At 36.0% G+C, this 25,277-nt stretch overlaps 1 long non-coding RNA gene across 1 annotated transcript; it reads left to right on the top strand.

Moving 5' to 3' along the window:
* Positions 1-15,780: 15,780 nt before the first annotated feature.
* Positions 15,781-22,522, top strand: LOC149807176 (uncharacterized). The gene is made up of 3 exons (XR_016414539.1): positions 15,781-16,327; positions 19,202-19,462; positions 22,274-22,522. It is a non-coding gene; the product is annotated as an uncharacterized LOC149807176 (long non-coding RNA).
* Positions 22,523-25,277: the final 2,755 nt, after the last annotated feature.

The following is a 25,277-nucleotide window of genomic DNA, read 5'->3' as shown; positions in this document are numbered from 1 at the left end:
TGAATGAAATCCAGATAACTCGGAAAATCACACCTTGGCGAAGAAAGGAAGGAGCAGTCTCTGTTTTGCTGTGAATACGATGGACAGCACTTCCATTTTCTTTAACAAAATATACACAAAAATGTATGTCAGAAACTGGAAAGTCAAGAACTTAATTAAACTATGGTATATTTTGCATTAAGATATTAGGAGAGGCCTTTCATTTAGTCATCTTAATCAAAGTGTAATATCTACATGGGCCAAGGGCTCATCAGTGTTACTGCATAGACAAGAAATCAAGTTCTAATCAGGATATAATGGAGTGGAGGTGGTGCCCTTGATTAACAGACGGATACATCGATACATTATATTGTATATCTTTTCAAGATTTTTAACCCGAAGATTATTAACCCAACCTAGATGCGATGAAGGTGAACAAATGTGCTACTTCCTGTTTTGCAATCACAATTTCACGACACCTAGAGTTTGTCATTAACAGAATAAAAAGGAATAAATCAATCAGTCGTTTTATTTGCGGGAATAAAATTTTAACTGAAAAAGCAATGTGATAAAATAATTTATTAAAGGCTATTAGTAAATTTAGAACTCAGCATGTAGTGGAATTTATCGTGGCCGTACAAATTAAATTCATGAAAATGAAATCAAAATACCTACAACGATTTATTTATATTGTATTCAAGTTTCCATGAAGTTAAAGTGTCATTTGATATCCAACTGCACGACATGTTGAAGAAATTGAAAGAGATGCACTCGAAATCGACTGGCTGCTGCGGCAAATCTGGAATTAATAGAATTTTTAAAAAATGAAACCTGCTAGAGTCGACAGTGCAACTTGTACACATTGTTATGTTCATGTCGTCATCAAAAGTGGATGCGAGTTGTTTAAACTACACTAAATCCAATCTAAAAATCTGAGATCGCAACTGCAATGATTCCATGTTGAGCCTAGAGGGGACTACCATGTCCAATTTCATACTAACAGCTCCAGACTCTATTCTTGCTGATTGTAAGATACTGGTCATAACAACAGGGGCTGAACCAGGAATACCATGTGTTTTTGTATGTGTGATTTCTAATCAAGTAGTCATGGGATTTATAAGTTTTGATTGACTTCGAAACACCCAGTCCCACTCCCTCATCCCCCGCCTCGCCCAATGTGGCACAGAAATATAGGCATCTAGGTTGCCACTGCTACACGACCACTACATGATAGTAGCGAAATAATATCTTGTTTAAACAAGATATTATTTCTCTTAAGCAAGATATTATTTCATTTAAACAAGATAATATTTCATTTAAACAAGATAATATCTTTCTTATAATATTTTGTTAAAACGAGATATTATTTAATTTATGCAATATAATATCTTGGTTAAAAAGACATTATTTCATTTAAACACGATGATCTTGTGTTTAAGCGCTATTTTATCTGTTTCAAAGAAGATGTTATTTTTTGCGCTGGATGTGCGTTAAGATAGCTGTGTTCTATGTTATCCATTATTTGTCTCTTAGGCGGCGCTCTACACACATTTTGAATTTCTGTGAGAGTTCTCGGTGTAAGGTGAAGTTGTTTACAATTGCAACATTCCCAATGGAGAAAATGTATGTATACCTCGATATTATTTTCATGTACTGTGACTGAAATTTCTTTCGATATTGTGCTTATGGAAATTGTACATGATCTAAGCACGCTGCTTTTGCAGCCATTAAAATAGGGAAAATGAAATTTGCCAGACTAGAAAATACCAACTTCTAACAGTGCAAAGAATGAATTACCAAATATATGATGTTTAAAAAAAGTCCAGAAAGTGAAAATGACCAAGCAGTGCAAATAATATTTTGGAGAGATGCACATCTGAAGCAAGGTCATGATGTCTAATCCATAAGCCACATTAAACCCATCAATCAAACGGCAAAATAAAGGGAATTAAAGATTATTTCAACAATACCTAAGATATACAAGGTCTTTTTAAAAATAGCCATTATAAACAGTGAGGAAACTAGGGGAAATTGTTTTCCTCTTTTTATATTCTAACCCTACACAAAATATGGAACTATAGAGCGCCACCTTATGTGCAGATATGAATGGTTCTGATTTTTACTACCAATCAAATCTTTTTCCGAGAATATGTAACTGTGTTAAGGCAACCTTTGCAAATTGTTGTACAGTTGTCAAGGATATCATTCTACAAGAAAGATTTCAAATTTAAAATCATACACGGCTGATAGATACCTCCAACTTGAATTGTTTTCCAACTATCGAGTGATAACGTACAGTCGCCATGGTAACATTGATAAGTTCCACCATCTTCTTTTCGAGCATTTTTTACCAGAAGCTGGACCGTCGTACCGTTGACTGTGGAGGACGGTGAAAGGAATTGCCCCTCTTTTTTACGGAAGAACAAGTCTTTTGCATTTACAGAAGAATCCTTAGATGTACACGAGATGATGATGTCATCTCCCGATAAGTAGTATTTCTTTGTGGAGCCTAAAGCTGTGCATGGAAAAAAAATGTTTTTATCGCATTAACACCTTTCATCCTAATTTCAATGGATATTGTACAGTTATATTTATTTGGTATCTAAACTTTCGGGCGAATATCTTTAATCGGGTGTATGGGTCAATGCATATACATGGGTGGATAAGTGGGAAATTAAATTCAAATTCGAACATGTTACCAAAAACAGACGTTTGTATAATTATTGTAGTCAAATAATATTAACTGTAATTATTTTTTTTTAAAAAGACACTTATCTTTTCTCACAAACTTGCAGTATAGCACGAAGTTTGTATATAATGGAATTTGAGACAGTCAAATCGATTTCTGCCGCCAGGCCCAAAACGTCTTAGGGATTCCTCATAATTTGTTCCACTGCGGATTTTTGCACACGTGTGCATATGTGATTGTAGCCCATGTGAGGAAACGTGGAAGCTTTGCTTGTCATGGATTGGGAGCTGCAGTGCTGTGAGCTGTCGATATTTACTTGATTCCGTAATAATGGATTGCAATTGCATATTATGCAATATCATTACACACCAGTTTGATACATAAAGTGTGCTATGCGGGAACGGAATTACCAGTAGAACGGTATTTTTGTCACGTCACAAAACGATAAAATCACTATTTAGTTGAATGTGTCATATCGATTCGTCAAGTAGATCCAAGAGAAACAATATAATCTTTCAAAGACGTATCAGGAGCACATTGTTTCATTAACCGATATTGCTACCGACTGTATTTTTTAACCTGGAGCTTGGTGCTCCTGCGATAGAACTGGAGGTTTTCACCAAAGTGAACACCGGATGCATATTCTAGCGATTGCGGCTATGTCACAACGGATCGGAACCCCGAGGTGGATTTGCATTTCGAGGTTACATGCGGCATCGTTGTCGTTCCCAAATACAGATGTATTATTGTGATTCTCTCTTATAAGATACTGTTTTGGAAGAGTATTGACGGCGAGAAGAGAATGATTGACTCTCTTGTGCACATCCAGTACTTTAACACAAACGTGCAGCTGTTGTAATTAAACAGTATTATTAAAAATAATATCATATCACCAAGTTAATGCTGAACTTATTCAAAATAAGCTTGCGAAAATAAAGAACGCAATTAAAACCGATTGCGGACTCACACCGTGACTGACCCAAACAAAACTATATCATCTCAAGACGGTCAAAGAAAAATACACCTCGATGACAGCAAAGTTATTAAACTCAGTGATGACACAAATGCAAAACAATCGGTGGAATATTTCCAATTCTCACGGCGTTTCTAACCATGCTGGCAGCTGCGTTCGGGACCGTCGGAAATGCATCTAGCATGGCTCTGAAAAAGGTGGTTCGTGGATACATAGCGTCTCATAGACGAATATAAAAAGGAATACGTCTTAGATTTCCAGGGACGACTACAAAATGCCCTCACAGAAGTCTTTGTCTACCCGTGAACACTCCAAAATGTCTTCGGTTGTGGCTTTGCCGTTGACAGTAAGGAAAGCGAGTTCATAACCCAATTTAGATCCTCGCAATAACAAAAAAATCAAATTTCCGAGTTGTTTTTTTATGCAAGATGAGCATGCGTAGATGATCATCTGACCCAAGTGGGAAACCAGCGTCGTTAACCTGGATTCGACAATGTGACCTGGAAGTTACTGGGTCGAATAGATGATAACACTTCCACATCTTTGAAGTTTGACTCATACAGGCTTTCACTGCCACGTCTAGTTGTTGACTATTTACATAGACATTTCCGGAGCGACGGCACGCCACCTCTTTCTTATTTAACGCTACGGTTACAAACTCGGATGAAAGGCCCAATATGTACCGTCTAGTTGTTAAAGCACTGCATGCGCTCGCGGTCAGCCCGGAGCCGCAATCACTTATTGATGCATTGAACCATATACGAACCGTATGTTGATATATTTTCATACACGAAAGACCACCGACCCAACGAGGAAGCGTAGACCTGAATAGCTTCGCTACCAAAGCCGATTTGATTTAATTTACACGCCGTTTCTTTATTAATATCCAATAAGGTGAGCTTTGTGTATTTCACGACCAAATCGGTAAAGTGAAAATAGTCATCGAGGGCATCAACGATGTTGCTTGAAGTCGCAAGGAGCCATAACGAAACAATCTGGCCGAAATCACTGAAATGAGGAAATCAGAGGTGCCAGCCTGTCGGGTGCTTATATAAGTGATTAGCGTCGTTTCGGTTTATTGTGTACCAGTATGCCATATCGATCGAATCTGCATTTTTTCAGAATTATTCACATATATCATATCAGCATCAATGGAGTATCCAAAGTCTATCCGGAAGGATACTTAATCGTTCTTGGTTATTGTGTTTAACAGTTATTGTTACATATACGTCTTGGATTCTCAACACGCACGCGGTGACGATGTTGCGGAATTAACAGACAGATTGTTAGACCAGATGACAGTGGATGCTAACAATGATAGCAATTTTGTTCCACTTGTCGACGAATATATGCTATCTGCCAGGCTTAAAAACACCATTGTATTATTTCTACAATGATAGAGTGGAATTCACTAACCCCGTTACATTAACCGTCGATTACGTTAAAAAAACTCGCATTGACTCAACTAAGCAAAGAAAGATCTCGAATGTTATTAACAGTACGCTTGCTGGTATAATACTTCCTGAGGAATAACAAGAAGAATCGTTGCTCACAACAAAGACCGGAGTAATTTATTTGTTTCTAAATGAACGTTCGGCTAAACCCCAGAAACTCACAATTGCTGAAGACAACAATTTTCAGGAAGATGTTTTAACAATTGTATGGCAGTCATTCCAGTGAAGAAAGGCAATTAGTTATATGTGTATTACACCCGAACTAGGATAGCCTGTCAAACATTTGTACTTCACGATTACTGCAGGGCCGGCCCCAGACTATCTGGCGCCCTAAGCAAGGTTAGATTCTGGCGCCCCCACCCCGAAAATATCAATTTCAAAATTTATAAACAATATATTTTTAATTTTTTTCTTCAACATTTGAAATTTTCGTATACGCGCAATTTTCACTCACTCATTTTGCTTGTTCCGGTCAGCCTGGTGTTTCGATCAGGCTGAATCAACCCGATTATTTGTCCCTGTATAAAATAAGCCAGGATAAAAAATTACCCCCATTAAAACTGAAATTTATTTATTTATATTTCAAAACTATTGTTGATTTGGAGAAATGCGCACCCTGAAATCAGCGCCCTTGGTGGCTGCCTAGTTTGCCTATATGGTAGCGCCTGCCCTGGATAACTGTATAATAGAAGAAATGTGACGGACCATCAAAGTTACAGACACGATAAAAATAATCAAACCGGAACAACAGCTGGTAGATGAAATCACCAATAATAGAGATTTACTCTCGAAAGCAAAATAAATGTGTGTGATCGTGGGTATTATTTACGAAATCATCACCGCGATCACCACTTGACCGATGTGCTGCTGGAATTGTGACTACATCAACTATCATCGGTACACCAGTCGGATTTGCTTATATTGATAGTCACTGTTGACGCAATAATTTCCGGATGGCTGCATTGGCGAATAATCGTCTATTCAGAAATTCTCTCTGTGGAACAAACAGCTTCCGCACAATTGCAAAACTATATTTTGTGTCTTTTGAAGATAAAACGATTAGCATGGCTGCGTTCGAATTAGTACTTGTTGTAATGGAAAGTCACCGACAAATTCATGTGCAGATATTGAACCGGGGCGCTAACGACCCAAAACAGGTAACTGATTTACATACAGTGAAAATAGAATAAATGGTTGCCTCTGTATATCAAACTGTCTGCGAGCTCCCAACACTGCAGCTCAGCTCCCAATTCATAACAAGAAAACTTCACCGTGGACACACGTGGACTGCAATCATGAAAGCATAAATGTGCATAAAAGTCTCATTGTAAACGTTCTGGCGAATATGTAATACTGTAGAAATACAACTAAAACAGAACTTCACTGATGCGTAAATGAGACAAAGCATTACGGACACTATAGTTAATTAAATACTCTATTTGTTATTAAATAAAATAGTTTAGACACTTACATGTTCTGCAAAGTGTTCCGTTCGTCACGCCATTGACCGAGGCCAAAACTGATATAAAATAAAACAACCGAGATGGAGTTCATTTATCTCAACTCTCGCAAATGAATGCAACACAAATATGATTAAGGCCACCTCTATTTTACCAACAAAAATTCACGGAATTTTTTCCACGAACACGTAATTTAACATCAAGGAGGGAGAAGGGAGAGCGAGAGAGAGAGAGAGAGAAATCAGGAATAAAAAAGTGCTGTAACTGAATACACAATATTTCATGTTTTTTCTTTTCAAATTGTGACATCTAAATTTAACAATCTATCGAGCAGAAGGCAAAATGCTGATTACTTTCGGGACTAGTTTTATGCATCCTGGTGTTGTTTATGCACTTTACGCCATTTTCAGCGCAAGATATTATATACATGGCGGTCAGTATAATTGGTGGAGAAAGAACCCGGAAAAATGTCGGTAAGAACCACCGAACCGCAGGAACCTACCGACAACACTCTCACATGCCCACTCCAACCCATGCAGGAACCTACCGACAACACTCTCACATACCCACTCCAACCCATGCAGGAACCTACCGACAATACTCTCAAATACCCACTCAAACCCATCCATGCAGATTAAGATCAGATGGCAGTGATCGGTAATGGCAATCGTTTTAGACCAATCCACAGTCCTTGTATTCCTGCAGAATATTGATTACTTCCAGGTCTGGTTCTATGCATGCAGAGGGAAGAATACTGTTTTCTTCCAGAACTAGCTCTATGCATGCAGAAATCAGAAGATTGATTACTTCACGACTGGTTCGAACTCGAACAGACAGTTATATTTCCTTCATGCGACAAATATTGTGTCTAGGTTAGCTATTATCCATCTCTTCTCAATTTGTTTCCAAAGAATATACTTGAAGTCTTTCTGTTGTAAAGTGTAAGTACTGTAATTTTTATCAGCCTGATTTTTTTTCTTCTCACTTTATACAGAAGTTCATAAATAGTGCCGATGTCAAATTGAGCATGTATATTCAAAGACTCTTGAATTCAAAATACAGTAAAAAGAAAATAAATGCCTGTCGTTTTCTTTTGCTAAAAATGATTTCAAAGATTGCAAACAGCAATGTGTAGACTCGTTGCCTTTAGTGGTTGACCACAATCAGCGTGCAGACCAAAAACATAGCATTTGTATTAAGGAACAGAAAATAAGTAGATGTAAGGTGAGAGAGATGTGGTGGGATATTTAACAGCTCATAAAAATGTATATCGTTCCGAAGTAATTGGAGTTAGTTACCTTGTACACTCATTTGAGACAGACAGGTAGACAGGAAACAAGTGAAAATAATTACCTTGAGAGATACCATATAAAAGGAACTGTAATTTCATTTTATCCGTCGCTTTGGATTGCTTCAGTAACTGGCTTTGTCCATTTGCAAGAGATCATATCAATAAATAAATAAATAAATTCAATTGTATGTTGTACGCATGAAATGAAGAGAAATATTCGATTTCTTATAATTCAGTGCGATTATTCTTTCAGAGACAAATTCATGCAAGAACGTAATTATTATAACAAATAACAATAATATTATACAGTCGTTCTTTTAACGTAATTTGCTGTGTAACGATGTTAATTTATGTGAGCGCATGCGTAATTATATCGTTGTATTCATTCTTGAACATGTTTCATGTATTACAAGGTTCATGTTTTATATTTTTAGATGCCACTGGGAATTGTCGAACTCTGGGGTTTTGTGTAATGTCACTTGTGACGCTGATTCTAAAGACGGTATTGGTTTACTCAGTGTGATGGGCTAAAGGTCCTAGACCAACGTTTCTGCTGACCAATGATTTTCTCCATCAATCCTTCAGCAGTTTGTGAGGAAAGAACCAAACAAGGTCGTTCCTTAATCATTTGACAGGAGCTGTAGAGTTGGAAATATCTGATGAACATTGACATGATGACACGAGATACCTAAGGCTCAATGTCATTATATTTGTGAAAATCAATCAAATTCATGTCACTATATATGTGAAACTCAGTCATGCGTCCATCACAATTGTATATGAACCACACATTATTCAGTTTCATACACTGATAATGTCGGTTCACATGAGACCATGTGTGATTCCAAGATTTTCAACGTATTTATGTAATAAATGTATTGTTTTGTTCGATTCGTTGGATTTTGTTCGCATGAACAGTGTTAGATTCGTTAATCATTCAATTGTATTATACATAAACATCTCATTCAAGTAATCTTGTTGGGCGTTTTCGTTAGATCCAATCCCAGCTTGTGTCATACTGGTCTAAATTGTCAAATTTATTTGTAAGGGTATTTGCACTGTTTTAATTTTTCCTGCGTACGAAGTCTAAAGGCATACTTAAAATGAGCTCTAGTTTGGGCATCTGGTCCCTGTCATACGCCCTATAAGGTAAGCATTTAGTGGTATCACGCCCAATAAGATCATCTGACAGTTTCTATGACAGTCACTCCAACCCGGTATAAAAACAGTGACCAGGTTTGAATTTCCTCTCTAAGTACCAGAGCTGGACAAAGATGTTACTGTGAGTCAAATATATTTCATAGGCACGAGGTTAGTACGGCCATGGTCATTAAAGACTGCTACACATCATCAGATCTCAATCAATTTTAATAGTAATGCATATTTTTCATTTGGTATAACTCAGCTTTTGTCGGCAATGAGGTTTGACCCATTAATTTTATGCTTCAAAAGTAAGGGTTCATGTACGCATGAATCAAGACCGGGAAGTTGGTCAGCATTTCTAGTTATTAAAGCAGGGCGAACCGTACTAAGGTAGGAGTTACCATCTTATCACTTACAAGGCAATGAGCAGATTGTGTAGAGACATGAGTCAGTTATGTATGTGTGAGGCACTGAGAAAAGTAAACATTTCTTGTATGGCCAACTGTATTTATTGTATTTGTAAGTCCAATATGACATTACCAAACTTATCACACAATTAGAGATGCTCACCTGTAACGGGAGTGGATCTGAGAATATTGACATTCATATTTCCTGAGATATAAACATGTGGTGTACTAGTTTTCTAATATAGAGTTAATTTACCCAATTAATCGACAACACTTTTAACAAGATTACAAGGTAAATAGGCATTTACAAACAAGGCAAAGAGGAATTGCGCCTTAACAGTAACACCAAATGATCTGGGATCATCGTGGAGTTGTATTTATATAATCTTTGCAAGAGATCTACGATATAATACACCGAAAACCTTATTTAGTCTTACCTATGCGTATGTCTTTAAAAAACTGGATCGATGATACACCTGATTCATCAAAATCCTCATGCACTGATAAACGACTGTCTAACTCACTGTCCAACATCTACAACTCTTCCTAAAAACAAAAGATGTCAGATATATGGCATAAACCTCTTCCAACTTTGGATATTTTTAGCTATAGAACGGCAGTTATAGAAAAAATACTTACGATAGTCATTATGTATAGTTCAGTCCAATGAATGAAATTTCAAAAAAATAGGGTTTAGTTCTGACTCCGATATTAGTCTCTAATCGCAATGTATTTCTTGGTCAAGCAACCACATTCATTATCATAGGTGGTTTTGAAGCTGGCGCAAGTATATTATTTCATCCGTACATTCTCCGCCCTAGTTGACTTTAGTATCATATTTCGCCCGTACCTTCTATACCTTAGTTGACTTAAGTATTATATTTCGCCCGTACCTTCTCCACCTTGGTTAACTTCAGTATCATATTTCATCCATACCTTCTCCACCTTTGTTGACTTGAGTCCCATATCTCGGCCGTACTGTTTCCATTTGGTTGCTTGAGAAGAAATATCAAGTTCTAAAGTTTTATGGGGAAATCTTGTCATAATTATACATCTCTCTCAAATTGACTCACTGTACGCAAGGGAGAGTACGCTGCGTTTAGTACGTTACCGTTACAGCTACTTTGAAAATTTGGTACTTAATGGTAAATTTGCAGATTCATTAGTCCGTCGCCAACATAGATTTTTGTGCAATTGGTTGCAATTAGAGCTGGTTACCATGAAAGAGATTTGTACCGCGGTATACCGGGATATTTCTGAACATACCACAATGTGTACCACGGTATACAGCAATTATATTAGGGGACAACAATTTAAAGTTCTAAGACAGATGCTTGACACGTTTTTCAAGATTTTGTGAGTCAATATCCTGAAAAATATCTCGTTCCGATTCATAGCAAGATAATATCTTATTATAACCATTATATTATCTGAAGAAAAATTATTTTTAGATAAAGAAAATGGGATATCTTGACACAAATGAAATCGCACCAACCGATCCACCCACAACGAAAGTTAAATGGTCAGTATCTTATATTAGATGAAGTTGCTATGTATGTATTAATTGTTGCATAAATTGCAATCTAAATTCTTGAACTAAAGTTGGATGATTAGGTTGACACTATAGCGACAAACACTGCTGACACGGGAGAGCTTGTTGACAGTGATAAACGTGTTTAATTATAGTGTCCTTTAAAATTAAACATGCTGCTAATATCTTTAAATTTGTAACAATATTGCTCTATAATTTCAGTAGAGTCCTTACAGATGAAAACTACCGAAGTACCATTACAGTGAACAATTACTCTGATTCGTACCACCTAAACTAATTACCGAAATAAACCAATATACCGGTAATATCGTGCACCTGTAATTTCAATATAAATCCAGTCCTGTTGCAGTTGTTGCTCAAGAAGGGAACTAAGTAAATCCTACTCATTGATGTCTTCTAACGATGCAATAAAACATAATTTAATTGCGCTCTGATTTACTTCACGATTATCTGAAATAATATAATCCTGGGTTTCTGATGTTGTGTCCGAAAGAGCAGTATGAACTGACAACGTCAAAATCAAAATGAAATCTAGAATCAACAACAGCGCTTCTATATTGGCAGTGTGAAGACTGCAAAATGCCAACGAGTTCGTGCGGCAGAGAGCATGAAACGTGAAGAGATGAACAGTACATTAGAAACGAATATATCTGGAAGGTGAAGAAACAACTGGGATTGAAGCAGCAATCATCACTTGGCAGTCTCTTTTCCAGCCACACGTCTGGCAAAGCAGGTATGACACTCCTTTCCACATCCCACACCCCGCAGCGAAAGAGAAGACTTGGATGAAAAGCCAAAGAGCTACCGTCTGTTCATGATGCACTGCATCTGAGAGCTTATCTGAACAGATTGGAAAGTCTGTAGACTTTAACCGCCAAAACGTTCTATCTCGCAGTCACATGAACAAACCCTTTCATAAATAATGTGCGAGCGAAAAATGTAAAAGATTCTATTCCCGTGGAACTTTCCACGGTCACCAATCACTCTCATTCATAGTGTGAGGCTATGTCAGTAAAACTGTGAGAGGGACCTTTAAGGGTATGCAGAGGTGAGGGATTACGATTGAGAACTGGCAACTGGCAAGCTTTCTTACGTGTCCACATTGGCTAAGCCCGTGACTCGAACCCATGCAGACAGAGGTGAGACCACAGTGATCCGTAACGGTGTGCGCATTAGACCAATCGGCCACATGGGTCCCCGTACCTTAAACTGCAATAACTCTCAGTGGAAAAAGAAGAGTGACTGAATAGGTCCAATCCAAAATTCATTGATTTTAATTACAGTGTTAATATAATATCATAAATGGATATTTCTTAGTGTGCAATAATTTATATTGCAATTCTAGATGAAAGAAAATTAGCATTACTCGCTAAAATCTTTTGATTTGCATTCACCCCGACAATGAAATATCTTCAATTTATTTCAAATAGACGAGTGCTCAAACAGACGTGTGCTCAAAAAGAATTTTTAAAAAAATACAAGAACCGTGAAATATATTTTGAAAGGTCTGTTAGAATCGAACTTTTTAAGTAGACGAAAAGTATTTGGTCTGTTCCTGTTTTAGTTAGAATGTATAGCGGCTGTGCACAACACTGCTTAACACTTGTAGTATGCTACTTCTAGATCACTGACGTTTCCAATCGCACAAATTGATAAGTCTGAGAAGAAACAGCATGAATCGAAGTTTTTCAAAATCTTAATACCAGTCTGTGTCAAATATTATCTGATTAAAAAAAGTAGTATCCAAACAAATCTTCTGTGTTATTACCTTATCTAAATTTTTCCCACCCTACGCCCGCGCTCGAAACCATTACGTACCACAAAGACTCTGACTGCAGGGATACAACTCGAACGCTACCTTATGGTCGAGTTTTATATACTCCGTCCCCAATCCTTAAACCGAATCCCAACTGACGTCACGAATCTAAAACACAACACATATTTTTGTCTGCACCAGAGACTTCGGATACGAAACAGTTTTATGGGAGACTCTCATCATTGCTAGCCAAAATTCCGATGTGTTGAACCGATCTACACCTTGGCGTATCGGTCAGATATTTCGGTGCTTCGAATCTGTGAATTTCTTTTGATACCACGGCAAGCCACCGCATTCAATCAAAATGAAGATCTTCAAATCCGAAAACTGTACAACACCAAGACAAGGAGAGCACACAACTGGAATGGACTTATAAATAAGTAATTTTCCACTGCCGATCCGTGTTTGTACAAATACATCCTTTTCCTTAAATACACCTGTAAAATGGTTTCTGTCTGGTATATAGTCATACTTTCGATGTTAAACGTACAAAGAATTATTACCGCCACTATTTTCAACTGACGTACAATGCAACACTGTTACACGCTATTGGTTAGTTGGCATTATATAATAAGGGAAGCAACTCATGAAATCTAATAGATGTCGCTATGACAAGGTTCTGAAATAAATGAAAGATCCGCCAAGGTGAAGATAGGGTTAACAAAACGGAACATTAGCTAGCGAAGATGGAAAACCCTCAGCTTGTAAAGGAGGACAAGATTCCTCATGACTTGTTTTCTATGAGAATGGAACTTTTACTGTTTCTTTAACGCTAATACGAGGTTACAATAAACATTTATAATTAATTGCCCCTGCGACATAAAATAAATTACCAACAATTATTGCATATAAGTTAATTCGAGTTCGCGAATAACGCAACAACGAGCACATGTTTTGAATAGACTGCAAATGGCGAAGCTCTAGGTCTTAAAACATGTAACAGAAACGAAGTAAAACGAACAGTTAAAGTAAAACCAACAAGTTATTTATTTATCCACAATACAAAGTTCAAATTCAAGAGACATAGTATCGTGCATAAAATCCTACATAATCCTAAACGTTCTATCACAAGTCCCAAAATATGGAATGTTCTGAATGAATTCCAATAGTGTTGAATTGCCTGATATGACACAATGATACAATCCTGATTGTCTTTAAATATGTTCACAAAAGTCCAAAGTAATGTACTAGTCCAAAAATCAATGAGCACTTTAGTGATTCTAATAAATATTTTAAATAAATAATTCCTCTCGAATTATATATGATGTCAAGAACACAACTATAAGCTTTGATCATGGATTCCTACAGACTGATGCCGAAGAGGAACGAATTATTTGTTTAACAAATCCCTATTTATACACATTTTCACGTGACATATATGTGAATCATTTAAAACTGGAGAAAATAAACAAAACTGAGTACAGGTCGAATTTCCATTCTTAAATTTTGGAAAGCTGGTATGTAATACGAGATAATCGTTTTACTTGAAAACCTACTATGTTGTAAGAGTTCTTGATCGTCCCTTAAATAACCTGAAAGATTCCCTCCCACGAATTAGTCAATATAGCGGAGCGCTATGTATATGATTTACCTGCTTACCAGTTCACGTTATATACTATCAACAATTTGCGAGTAAAGTAAATATTATCGGCGATAAAAAGATTTGAAGAATAAGATGATCACAAGCAGAAGATATGCGAATTTCAGACAACGCAGACAACAAGTATTTAGTCATCTGCAACTTCTACCTCTATTGATTTTCTACTGATCAAATGCGGATAACAACCTAAATGACAAGAATATAATAGACGTATATATGTATGCACACTTCAGTTAAATCTTTTTTGGCTTCAAAAATCATATTTATAGTATTTAGATTAGAATCCAATGCGTCATGCAAAATCTTTGATGTGTGTGTATGTGTGTGTGTGTGTGTGTGTGTGCTAAATTATTGCCAACATTTGTTTTCAAAATGATTGATTTTTTACAGTCCTTCACTATATTGTAGCATACTTTCTTCAATACGGACACAGATTTTCTCTTTTATTACTGTATTCCTCGTACATCGTTTTTCCTTGGTTAAAGGGGTGGGATGAACAGAAAACGATTAAAGGTATGTGAATGTATTCATTTCTTGCTTGCAATGTTGTGTTAATTTTATTTTCTTGTACGGTTTGTAGCTAAGGAGGAAACACCCACAATTTGACTAAGTTTTTATGTTCTCTCCCCCATCCCACCCACTCGTCTCTCTCTATATATCTGTCTCTCTGTCTCTGTCTCTGTCTCTCTCCCTCAACAAAATCATATCCTCATTGAAGGCCAAGCGATATAATTTACGTCATTTATCTTCACCGACACATTGGACTGATAACGTCAAACATTTTATTTTTCAACGCTGGAGCTTGTCTACAACACAGTTAAGATGGCCATTCTAGTTTCGTAGACTGTGCACTTAACCATTTTTAGACTGACGGTTATATACATATAAGGGAATTACGTGATGATAGACTGCGTTACCTTGTTTGCATGGAAAATGACGTTCATCCGGCTTGTCTCTTGCTTCAGCACATTCATAGAAAAGTTTTTCCTCAGTTTCTCATTGTAGTTCATCAGTCCATATTACCAAGGAAACTAGTATTCCAGAGAATGAAACTAGTCCCAGAAATTTTAAAGAATTCTTTAAAACATGTTTCCTTAATTTTATATTGACAATTAAACTGCCGTCGCTAAAGTTTTGCTTCAGAGTGAATTTTCATCTGATGGTTGAGTATCCTTTGTCCTTCCGTAAGATAACATGAGCTACACTTGAGAAGGGTCGAATTCTGTCATTCTGGCAGTGGTGATATCTCTTATCACGTTTGTACCCGTCATCCGCTGATAAACCGCATAGAGTGTGCGCCGTACTGCCCTAACAAATAAGATTATAATACTTTATCAGGAAGTTTACCTGAGACAATTCTCGTTGATGTGTGCCGGTGGGGGGTGGGCAGGGGTGGGGTGGGGTGTTGGTATACTACTTGCGAGAACCTGAGTTGGGATGCACACCAACATCTCGAGGACCTGACTACATTGTGAGGAATTACACACCAGTCCTCGAAATGATTCTACGGAAAATGGTTGAGAATGATCATAAGAGGTAAACTACGTGTTATTTTGAAAGTCCTCACAAAGTTTGTAGTGTCTGACAGGCAGTTACACTCAGTGTGTATATTTCACACAATTTGCGGATTTACTCTACGCTAATCAATCAGAAGGCGTGTGCCTTCTGAATGTTGGTCATCCAATCAGAACATCGCTTCTGTGCAGTGTCACTTTAAATTTCGTATACCGATAAATACGGCTCATACAAATAACTGCTAGTATTATTAGTGATTTTTAAAAAGAAATAATTTTGTAAAATGGTAAAGTGGTGATGCCAGCAGAAAGTGCGATATTTTAAGCCCGGTGCGGCTGATATAGTGCGGTATTTGTGGCGCGTGATTTGATGTGTACATGGATTTTACTGCTTCGAGACTTAATGCACCTAACTCTCGGAAGATGGCAAGACGTACTCGATTAAACTGGTAAGAAAGAAATATATTCTTTATAAAATTGTTTATTTTATTCGTCCAAAAGAGCTGTTCGTTCTTTCGTTAGTTATCAGCCGTGACAACTTGATTGTAATACGTTTCACCAATGATGCACAGGCCCTCATATCATTGTTTATCTTTAACAATGAGTCATACACATAGGATAAAAAAATATTATCACTGACAGTGAAAGTTTAAGCAACGATACGAGCCCCTGTGCGAAGGTCTTGATTATTATATTCCCATGTGAAAACAGTTCACTTTGATGTCATAAGAGTTGGTAAACGAAGAAGCGGTTCTCTCTCTCTCTCTCTTTCTCTCTCTCCATTTCCATTTCAACTTGATTGTTGAGAGAGAAGCATAGCAGAATGAACTTTAAAGTAAAAGAAGAATATTGCTCTTTTTCTTGTTTATTTTATTCCAAAAAAAGAAAAAGATTTTTTTTTAATTAAAAAAAGTCAGAGAGGCAAGGAAATGAAAATGGAATACCCCTGCGTCAATACCTGATACCTTGAAAAGTAAATGGTTGTTCCCTTTCAAACTAGTACAGTTCTCACTCTTGATGAAACAATATATCCCCCAACACAAAATAAGGCTCTGTACATCTCACAAGCAGAAGTGTTCCAAAATCATGTTCTAATGAACTAGTCAGTTACAAGTAAGACCTAGTGATTCTCATGGCTATGCCGGTTGATGTTCTTTATCTCATCGTCACTACGGTAGCCTGATTGTTCTGAGTATGTAGAGACGAACACATACACTGACACTTTTTTTTACTCATTTCTGCCTTTCCTCTCATTACTCTTCTGACTGTCCTATCACTTCCGTCTTTATTTTATCTTTGACTACACACCACCCGTTGCTTAATAGTCAAGTGTGACTGTGTCGACATATTTATAGATAGATATAGCTCCTCGTTTGTTTGTACCCCGCCACCGATTTCAATAGCAAATCTTTAATGTGATAAAAAGTACACAGAACTTAGACATTTCATTCTTTGAATTTCTAACCTGACTGTGACCCGAGTGGCAATAACACTAGCATCCTCTGCACCTTTCAAGCTTAACGGTCTTTCCATCCTATCACGGCAGCATATTGCATACACTGTGGGTGAGTCTCTTTTCCTCAGACAGCATTGTGATGTAGTTGATCCTATTCGGTAACTGCCGGATAATTCCGTAAATTGCCATAATGTTGAGAGTTTAGTTTTATATCTCTTTCCACTCATGAATATAAAAATTGTTAAACCCACGAGAAAAGCAAATTTGTAATTGTCATTGTTTGGTGTGTGCTTGATTCGACGTTGTAAATGTCGGAAGCAGACAACATAGTATTTTCCTACTATGTACATACAAGTGTAGTCCTGCATCTACCACTTCGCTGAAAATGGACTTGTCCAGGAACTGGAAATTACTGACCAGCATGGTCGTCTTTCAAACTGAAAACTTCGTTTGAAGTGAAATGCTCCGATGATAACTGTTAGGGCCACCCCGGGCATAATCAGGTTTGAAATTGTAAATCAATAAATGAACTGATTAAGTTCTGAGCATCTCTGATCTCATTTGTGCCTTTTGCTTTATAAATTCGAGGAAGGGTTCACAAATAAACTAGGAAGTATATTTAGACTATAGTTTAAACTCCGTTAAGTGGAACTTGATGTTGTTATTGAATGGGATGGCCATGTCAGTATGTGATATGTCAGAGCACTTTCACATCAACACGTATATTCCTGCAGAAAATTAATTCTTAAATTTGGAAAACTCTGCATATTGCTATTTATATTTCTACATTTCCACACTAAACCCTAACGAACTTTATTCGACTTAGGACTATCCCATACATATATATGGTATTCAGCAGCATCGCCATTGCTATGAGTCAGCTGTGAGACTGCAACTTTAATTAATGGCCACCATATTGCTTACATCAGCGTACAGTGTTGACAACAGCTTTCTTGTGCAAATAAGTCTGTTGTAATAATTGTTTCACTGATGTTCTATTTCACTGATACAGAGTTATGGACTATTACATGTGTTATCTCCCTGATATTATTAGCACATGATTGATAGTTGGCCTAGATTGGACATCAGAAGACGTCACTGTCCAGTGCCATAAACGTATACACGTATTATCCATACACAGAGATAGGTGATATTTGACCATACAAAAATAGTTCCTACATACCGATCTTGGTGATGTCATCCATAAATATATGGCTTCCAAACTACCCAAGTTAAGATTTGTCGAACTTCGCACCATCACCAAGTCTACTACACCCTGTGCCACGGTTGTAATATATGCTCCAGTAGAAAACAGTGTTTAAAAGTAACAACAATAGTACATTAAAAAATTACATTTACCACAAAAATGAGACAAAAACTCGCTTTAACATTTCTAAAGGTTTTCTTATATTTATTATAATTTTGATTGGGGAGAGATTTTGTCTTGAAAACCAAAATAATAAAATTTGGAGGAAATCATGATGGTATTATAATAAAATTGCTTACTTATTAGTAAAAAAATAGCCTAGAAGATTTCACTTGTGACCCGTTTTTAAAAACATTAATGGGCACTGGGCATATGCATCCATCATAACTCATTCCTCGAGAAGTGCAGATAATCACAGACAAAAGACAAAGTTACAGGAGAAGATTTTGATTTCAATTTATTATCATTCTTACCATTATCATGGGTATCTTCAAAGGAACTAAATTATATAGGTCAGATTAAGATAATTATCAAAATTCTGTTAAATGATTATTGAAAATTGACTTTTAAAGTAAAATTGCTTTTATCATCAGATTTAAGATCATAGTTCTTTCAGATCTAACAAATGTTGTTTTTGAAGGATTTAATGCCATTTTTCAGCACAAGATAGGCGATACATGGCGGCAAGTATAACTCGTGGAGGAAGTACCCTGGAAAACCTTAGGAAGAACCATCGACCCACGAGAAGCTGCTGGCAAGCTATCTCAAATACCCACGTTAGCCGTGTCTGAGACTCAAACCCATGCAGACAGAGGTGAGATGGCAGTGATCAAGCAGGTGATTGCTTATAGACACTGGCCACTCGGGACTCCTAAAGCAAATATAAAGGACACTTATACAGCTATGAAATGTATTACAAAGGTATTTATAGTAACAAAGAACCACCTAAGCAAATCGGTTACGACAGCTCCTCATTGAACTTGGGATTTCATTACAGTATTCTGAACAGTGTTACTGATATAGGTGTCTACAGTCTGTTACTTTGCCAGCACGTTTAATAGCTGACTGTTTTAGGTAGAGGTTGTTTTGCCTCATCGAAATAGTTACTAAGGACTTTGATTAAAACTTTACTGATTCAAAACAGGATAAGTAGTGTAATAGATTTTTATGGCAAGTAACTTTTTTGTCACAGATATTCATTCTCATGAGAACTGGGAGTTTATGACTCTGAGTCAAAACAGTGCATAGTCCAAATGGGGTAGGATGATACTCTTATTGTATCTGCTGTTGTTAGACCATGATTTCTTTTGCATAAAGCAGACTAATATAACTGCAATATCGAAATTTATACAGCATAGTGTTAAGAACGATTTAAATTACAACCTTTGAGAAGACATATAATGAAATGCCCTTGAGATTTTGGAATTAATTGTCAAATGATTCTTTAGTTTGGAAATCTGTTGAGAACACTGCTTCTGTGTGTAAGGAGGGCATACCTTGTCAAAACAGTTGCATGATTGTTTCTATCTTGAGATTCCTTATCGCAGCTTCCTACAGAATCAAATGAATAGTGCACAGTTTTTATTACATATGCAGTATTTAATGTGTTTTTATGACTATCTTTATTTTGAATTTTAAATGGTGTTCATGAATTCAGTTACAGGTCTATACTCTTAACAGGAAAGAGTGAAAAGCAATAAGCTTTGTAAAGTTCAACAAATAATGTATTTCCCTAGAATGCAAATAGAAATTTAAGTAAAAGGAACTTATGTTATTATGAGTTAAATCCCAAATAAATCCTAGAATTACAGACACAAGTCCTAATAATTTAAAGACCTGGACAAGTTAAATCCAAAACTGAGGGTGTTGCTGTGTCTGTAACAATTTGTAGAGTGTTCACGTTCCAACAGTCTTTTGTTGAATCAAAGTAGCATAATTCCAGGTTTGAATTCACTATGTATTCCAGTGGCTGTCTCTATCCAAGAATTTTGTCAACGCACTTTTGTATTTCCAGAGAAAATACTCACTTGAATTCAATAATTTGAAGAAAAAGATTCCAGCCCGAAATAAAATACTAAACACAACTTATAATTCAACTTAAAAGTGCTAGATCTTAAAGAATGACTGAAACATCCTCTCAGTTACAAGATTACATAGTACTCTACTTGATCTTGGGTCACTATTAGCATTTGCTAAAACAAAATCTAATACCTAATTGACAGTAACCTTCTAGAATGATCCTGATGCTTACAAAATAAAAATGATAATTATTATTAGAAAGCAGAACCTGAACTATGTGAATTACACTAAGGGAATTTCAAAACCTTGACCCAGACCCAAACAAACATATTTACTTCTTCTGTCAATAATGATCCTGATATTAAGCCTATACACATAGAGAAAATTTTAGCTATGTATTATTTGTTTACAAAATAAAATTTAAAAGATGTCAATTAAGGTCAAGCAGAAGATGAACTCAATTTTGCACAAGGTCAAGTCCAACATACAATGTTACATTACAATAGCATGTAATGTAATACAAAATTAACAGAAAATAACAAACAGTGCAATTTAAATTTACATAACAGCATAATTTGGTGAACATAATATATTAAACTTCTTGCCCCTGGAGTTTAGCACTTGAAATAAATTGATGTGCAATGTTTAAAACAAAACCAGATGTGATCAGAAAAACCACCAAGGCTGTGATTTCCTTTCTTGATACCATTTGAAATAGGAATTGTTGAACTGTTTACCATGTAAGGGCTGCTCCATTAAAACATACATGGAACCCAGGGAGGACACGTTTAAACAACTAATTGCAAGAAACCGTGATAATCTGTATTGGAAGACGAGCTCATGTATGAAGGATATCCACTTAGTAATATCTATAAGTTGAAATCACATGATTATAGCATGTTATTTAAATGTATCATACTAGATTGCTTGGACGTTTTGTTGTATCAAATACTTATATTTCAGAACAGTATAGCACCAACATAAATATATTTATTACAAACTACAAGCTTTTCACATGAAAATAAAGAAATCTTTGTTAATGCTAACATCTGTACTTTCAAGATTCTTTAACAAAAATTGGTGATAACTATATCCCACATTATTAAACTGAATTCATCTTATGTTGAAACTAATTGTTCCAGTATATGTAAATCATATTTAGTTAATGGCGCATTTTTCCATTTTTGATTTGATATGTTACTTGAGATGTTAATAATTAAACTTGTTTACTTACTTTTACTAGCAACAACTCATACACTTTATGGATGTGATTATGAGGTTAAAACGTTTACATTTACTATGCTTGTAGATGATATTCACTGGAAGCTGTTGCTGTTAAAACAATTTAATAGATACAATAATATATTTGTTGTGTGAACACAAGACCCTAATGTTAATATTTCCTATTGTCAGTATTGGTTTCTTTACATTGCTTAGAGTTGTTCCATTTGAACATACATGGTACCCAGGGAAGGCAGTGTTATAAAAGTATATGCCACTGTACTTTGATTTCACAGAGTTCATATTAAAATAAGAAAATTCTAAATTGTATCTTTGGGTGAGCAACCACTTTAAAATTGCCTTCCCTGGGTTCCATGTATGTTTTAATGGAACAGCCCTTACAGGGTAAGCAGTTGAACAATTCCTATTTCAAATGGTATCAACGTTTGGGGAACGTAAGATCTGAAAGTAAAAGAGAATATTTCGTTTTAGGTAAAAACTGCAAGTCAAGCGTGAAAGCAGAAAGGAAGAAAATGACTAGAATATCATCGTCTAAAAAGGTGAAAGCATCTGTAGAAAGACAACTGTGACAATTTATAAGAACTGCTACACTACCAGGAAAAGCAACATGTGGAGAGGAAAAGAAGAAGGAACCTATGATGGCAAGGTGTCCATGGAGCCAGATTAAATTCTATTAAAAATTCAAAGTCTAAAGCAATATTAAAGCTAAAACAACTTGAACCTTTACCTGCAAAATTCAAACAGATGATAAATATTTGCTGGCTTATAAATTGGTACTTTTGGAATAGTAAGTCTCGGCTTTGTCTTATACTTCAAATCAACGTGTATATGGATTATGTAATTCAAATCGTATTTTCGTTCATCGTGTAATTTTTTGTTACGTAAAAATATATATATATTTCTCCAAAAGAATGGAAAATAATGTGTCAGATAATTATCATTTTGGAAAGAGATCGCGTACTAAAAAATTAGCCGCCAACATTGAGAAGGATTTTAAAATATCTACATCATTTTCTATATTACATTCATGTGCTTCAGATGTAATTCCGCTAAAACAGTATGTACTAGTACTATATGTTGTTTTAATTTGATTACATATATATGCATTAGAAAATGACTACCCATGACAAAAACAGGTATTCCATCGCATTTTTCTTCTTGCACCTCGTGATCAAATAAAATATGCCCTGATATGAGAGAAAGGTTTGTGGACAATTGAAATCTGTATTTATTGTTAATTTAGTTGGCAATAGTGAGCATACTCCTGTACAAAGGCAATGCTACATTCCATTATTAATTGATACCACTGTGTCAACAATTCTTTATAGTTTTAATTATGATATCCATTGTCTCAGGAAAAAAAACAGCTTTGCAGTGTTATTTACATGCTAATTAAATACACTAATGCTTTAGTCTAGTCGTTCCAGTTAAAACCTGTTTAAGGTTAATGTTCTGCAGACCAGGTCAAATCGGGAAATGAGACTACCCATAGGGTGTTATGAATACAGTACCATGTAATGCCAGGTGCTTACTTGTGCACGTTTCTGAACCAGTGACACATTTTGTACTAGCTGACAGAAATGTCATTCAGACTAAGAACTAGCCTGAGCAAAGCTGAAAACCACATGCCACATAACTACAGGCAGTGTACATGAACATACTCTTATTTCTTGGGAAAGGATAGGTCATTGTGCATACAAAGAATCTTACACAATATGATTCAATTGTCATTTTCGGGATTTGATCCACATGGAGTCCATATGTACATAAATACTGTGAATATTTAAATTTGAAACTGAAAGATTATGGTATGTATTTTGTTTTACATTTACTATTTAGTTTATTACTGTTTTCTCTTTCACAATTTTCAAATAAACAGGGCAGTAATGTACAAAAATAACATGAAATACATACCATTAATATTCCTGAAAAAGAAAGTTGCTAAAGTGCATTTCACACAGCATTGCTAATTTTATCCTATCTGTAACTCGTTCAATTTTCAGGTCATCTGTAGCTAAAAGTAGCTAATTTGTTTTAAATATTTTGTTTGAAACGAATTTGGTACTTTTAGATCCATTTGACTGTGCTGATCTGCAAATTTATGGACAATTCATGATTCTATATGGAACAAACATCATCTAAAAAGACAACTGAGGTATTGTTCTGGCCTTGTCTTATACTCAGCATCTACTTATACATGGATGAAGGATAAAAACTCTACAAAATGGGCAAATTCGACTTAAACTTCACAGTGACTTATAGGCCGATAAATAGGGTAGATTTTCCAGTTGTGTTTACAATGTGTTCTTAGTTTTCATTATGGTTGTTTGATTAATTTGCAAAACCTGACAAAGCCTGACTTTACATCCTGAATAAGAACACTCTGACCAGATTTTTGTCTCAGATACGGGCGATGAACCTGATAATAAAAGACTCTGATAAGCTCCTGTGTCCCTTATATTTTAATCTGGATAGGTTTGGTAAGTTTGCCCACAGGTGATATAGAACCTTTCAACATAGATGGCTTATAATTCTCAATGATAAAATCAGACTGATTTGTTTGATCTAACAAATGTATTCTTTCAGTACAGGACTGTGACCTTGGCTTCTTAAAATAGGAGCCTTTGGAAAAGTCTGTCTTTTATATGTTACTTATTTTTCAATCATTAGCAATCTGAAATAGCATGTAATTTCTTGTTGCAATATAGGTCTATCCAGTTTCCATTTTGAAATTCCTAACCTGTGTTGATATACGTCAGGTACCAACTCATCACTCCTCAAGATACGTTCCTTAACCACATCATAATTAACACTTTGTTGCAATGACGATGAAGTGTAGATTTTATTAGTTTTTCCAAGAGGTACACTTTGTACAAACATATTTCAATGCTCTCTTGGCCATATTGAACTACTTCCTCTTCTGTAACAAGTGATACTAATATATTATGTATGATAACATCAAAACACAAACGTGCATGTACAGGGAGGGTCGCTTTTCACTTTTCAGTTCTAATCTTTTAATCTAAATTGGATTTCCCCTTTTTCTGTTTCTCTCTGTATTTTCATCTCTTCTTTTTTATTTTCATTTGTCTATAGACCACTCCGGTGGTCTAGTGCCTAGAGCGTCAGTCCTGGATGGGGGAGGTTGCTGGTTCGAACCCTGGCCGAATCATACCAAAGACATAAAAATGGTACAGCTTCCACGCTATGTGCTCAGCATTAAGAGTTTAATGTTGGCACTTGTTATCCTGGTTTTAGGAAAATCTGTCTTGGTAGGACAGCAGCATGATACCCCAGTGCTAGACATCCCTATATACTGCCACGCTGCAGACATTGTAGCGATATGACTGAAAATTTTTTCATTCTATGATAAATATCCAGTTATGTGGAGACAAAATCTCATATTTTAGAGTAATATGGATAAAATCTCGTCTTTGCAAAAGTATTATGGGAACAAAATATCATAAGTGTTGAA

Source organism: Sinohyriopsis cumingii, chromosome 1 (genome assembly GCF_028554795.1).
Source record: "Sinohyriopsis cumingii isolate HCF-2022 chromosome 1, ASM2855479v2, whole genome shotgun sequence".
Lineage (NCBI taxonomy): Eukaryota > Metazoa > Mollusca > Bivalvia > Unionida > Unionidae > Sinohyriopsis > Sinohyriopsis cumingii.
This window is presented reverse-complemented; position numbering and strand designations above follow the sequence as displayed.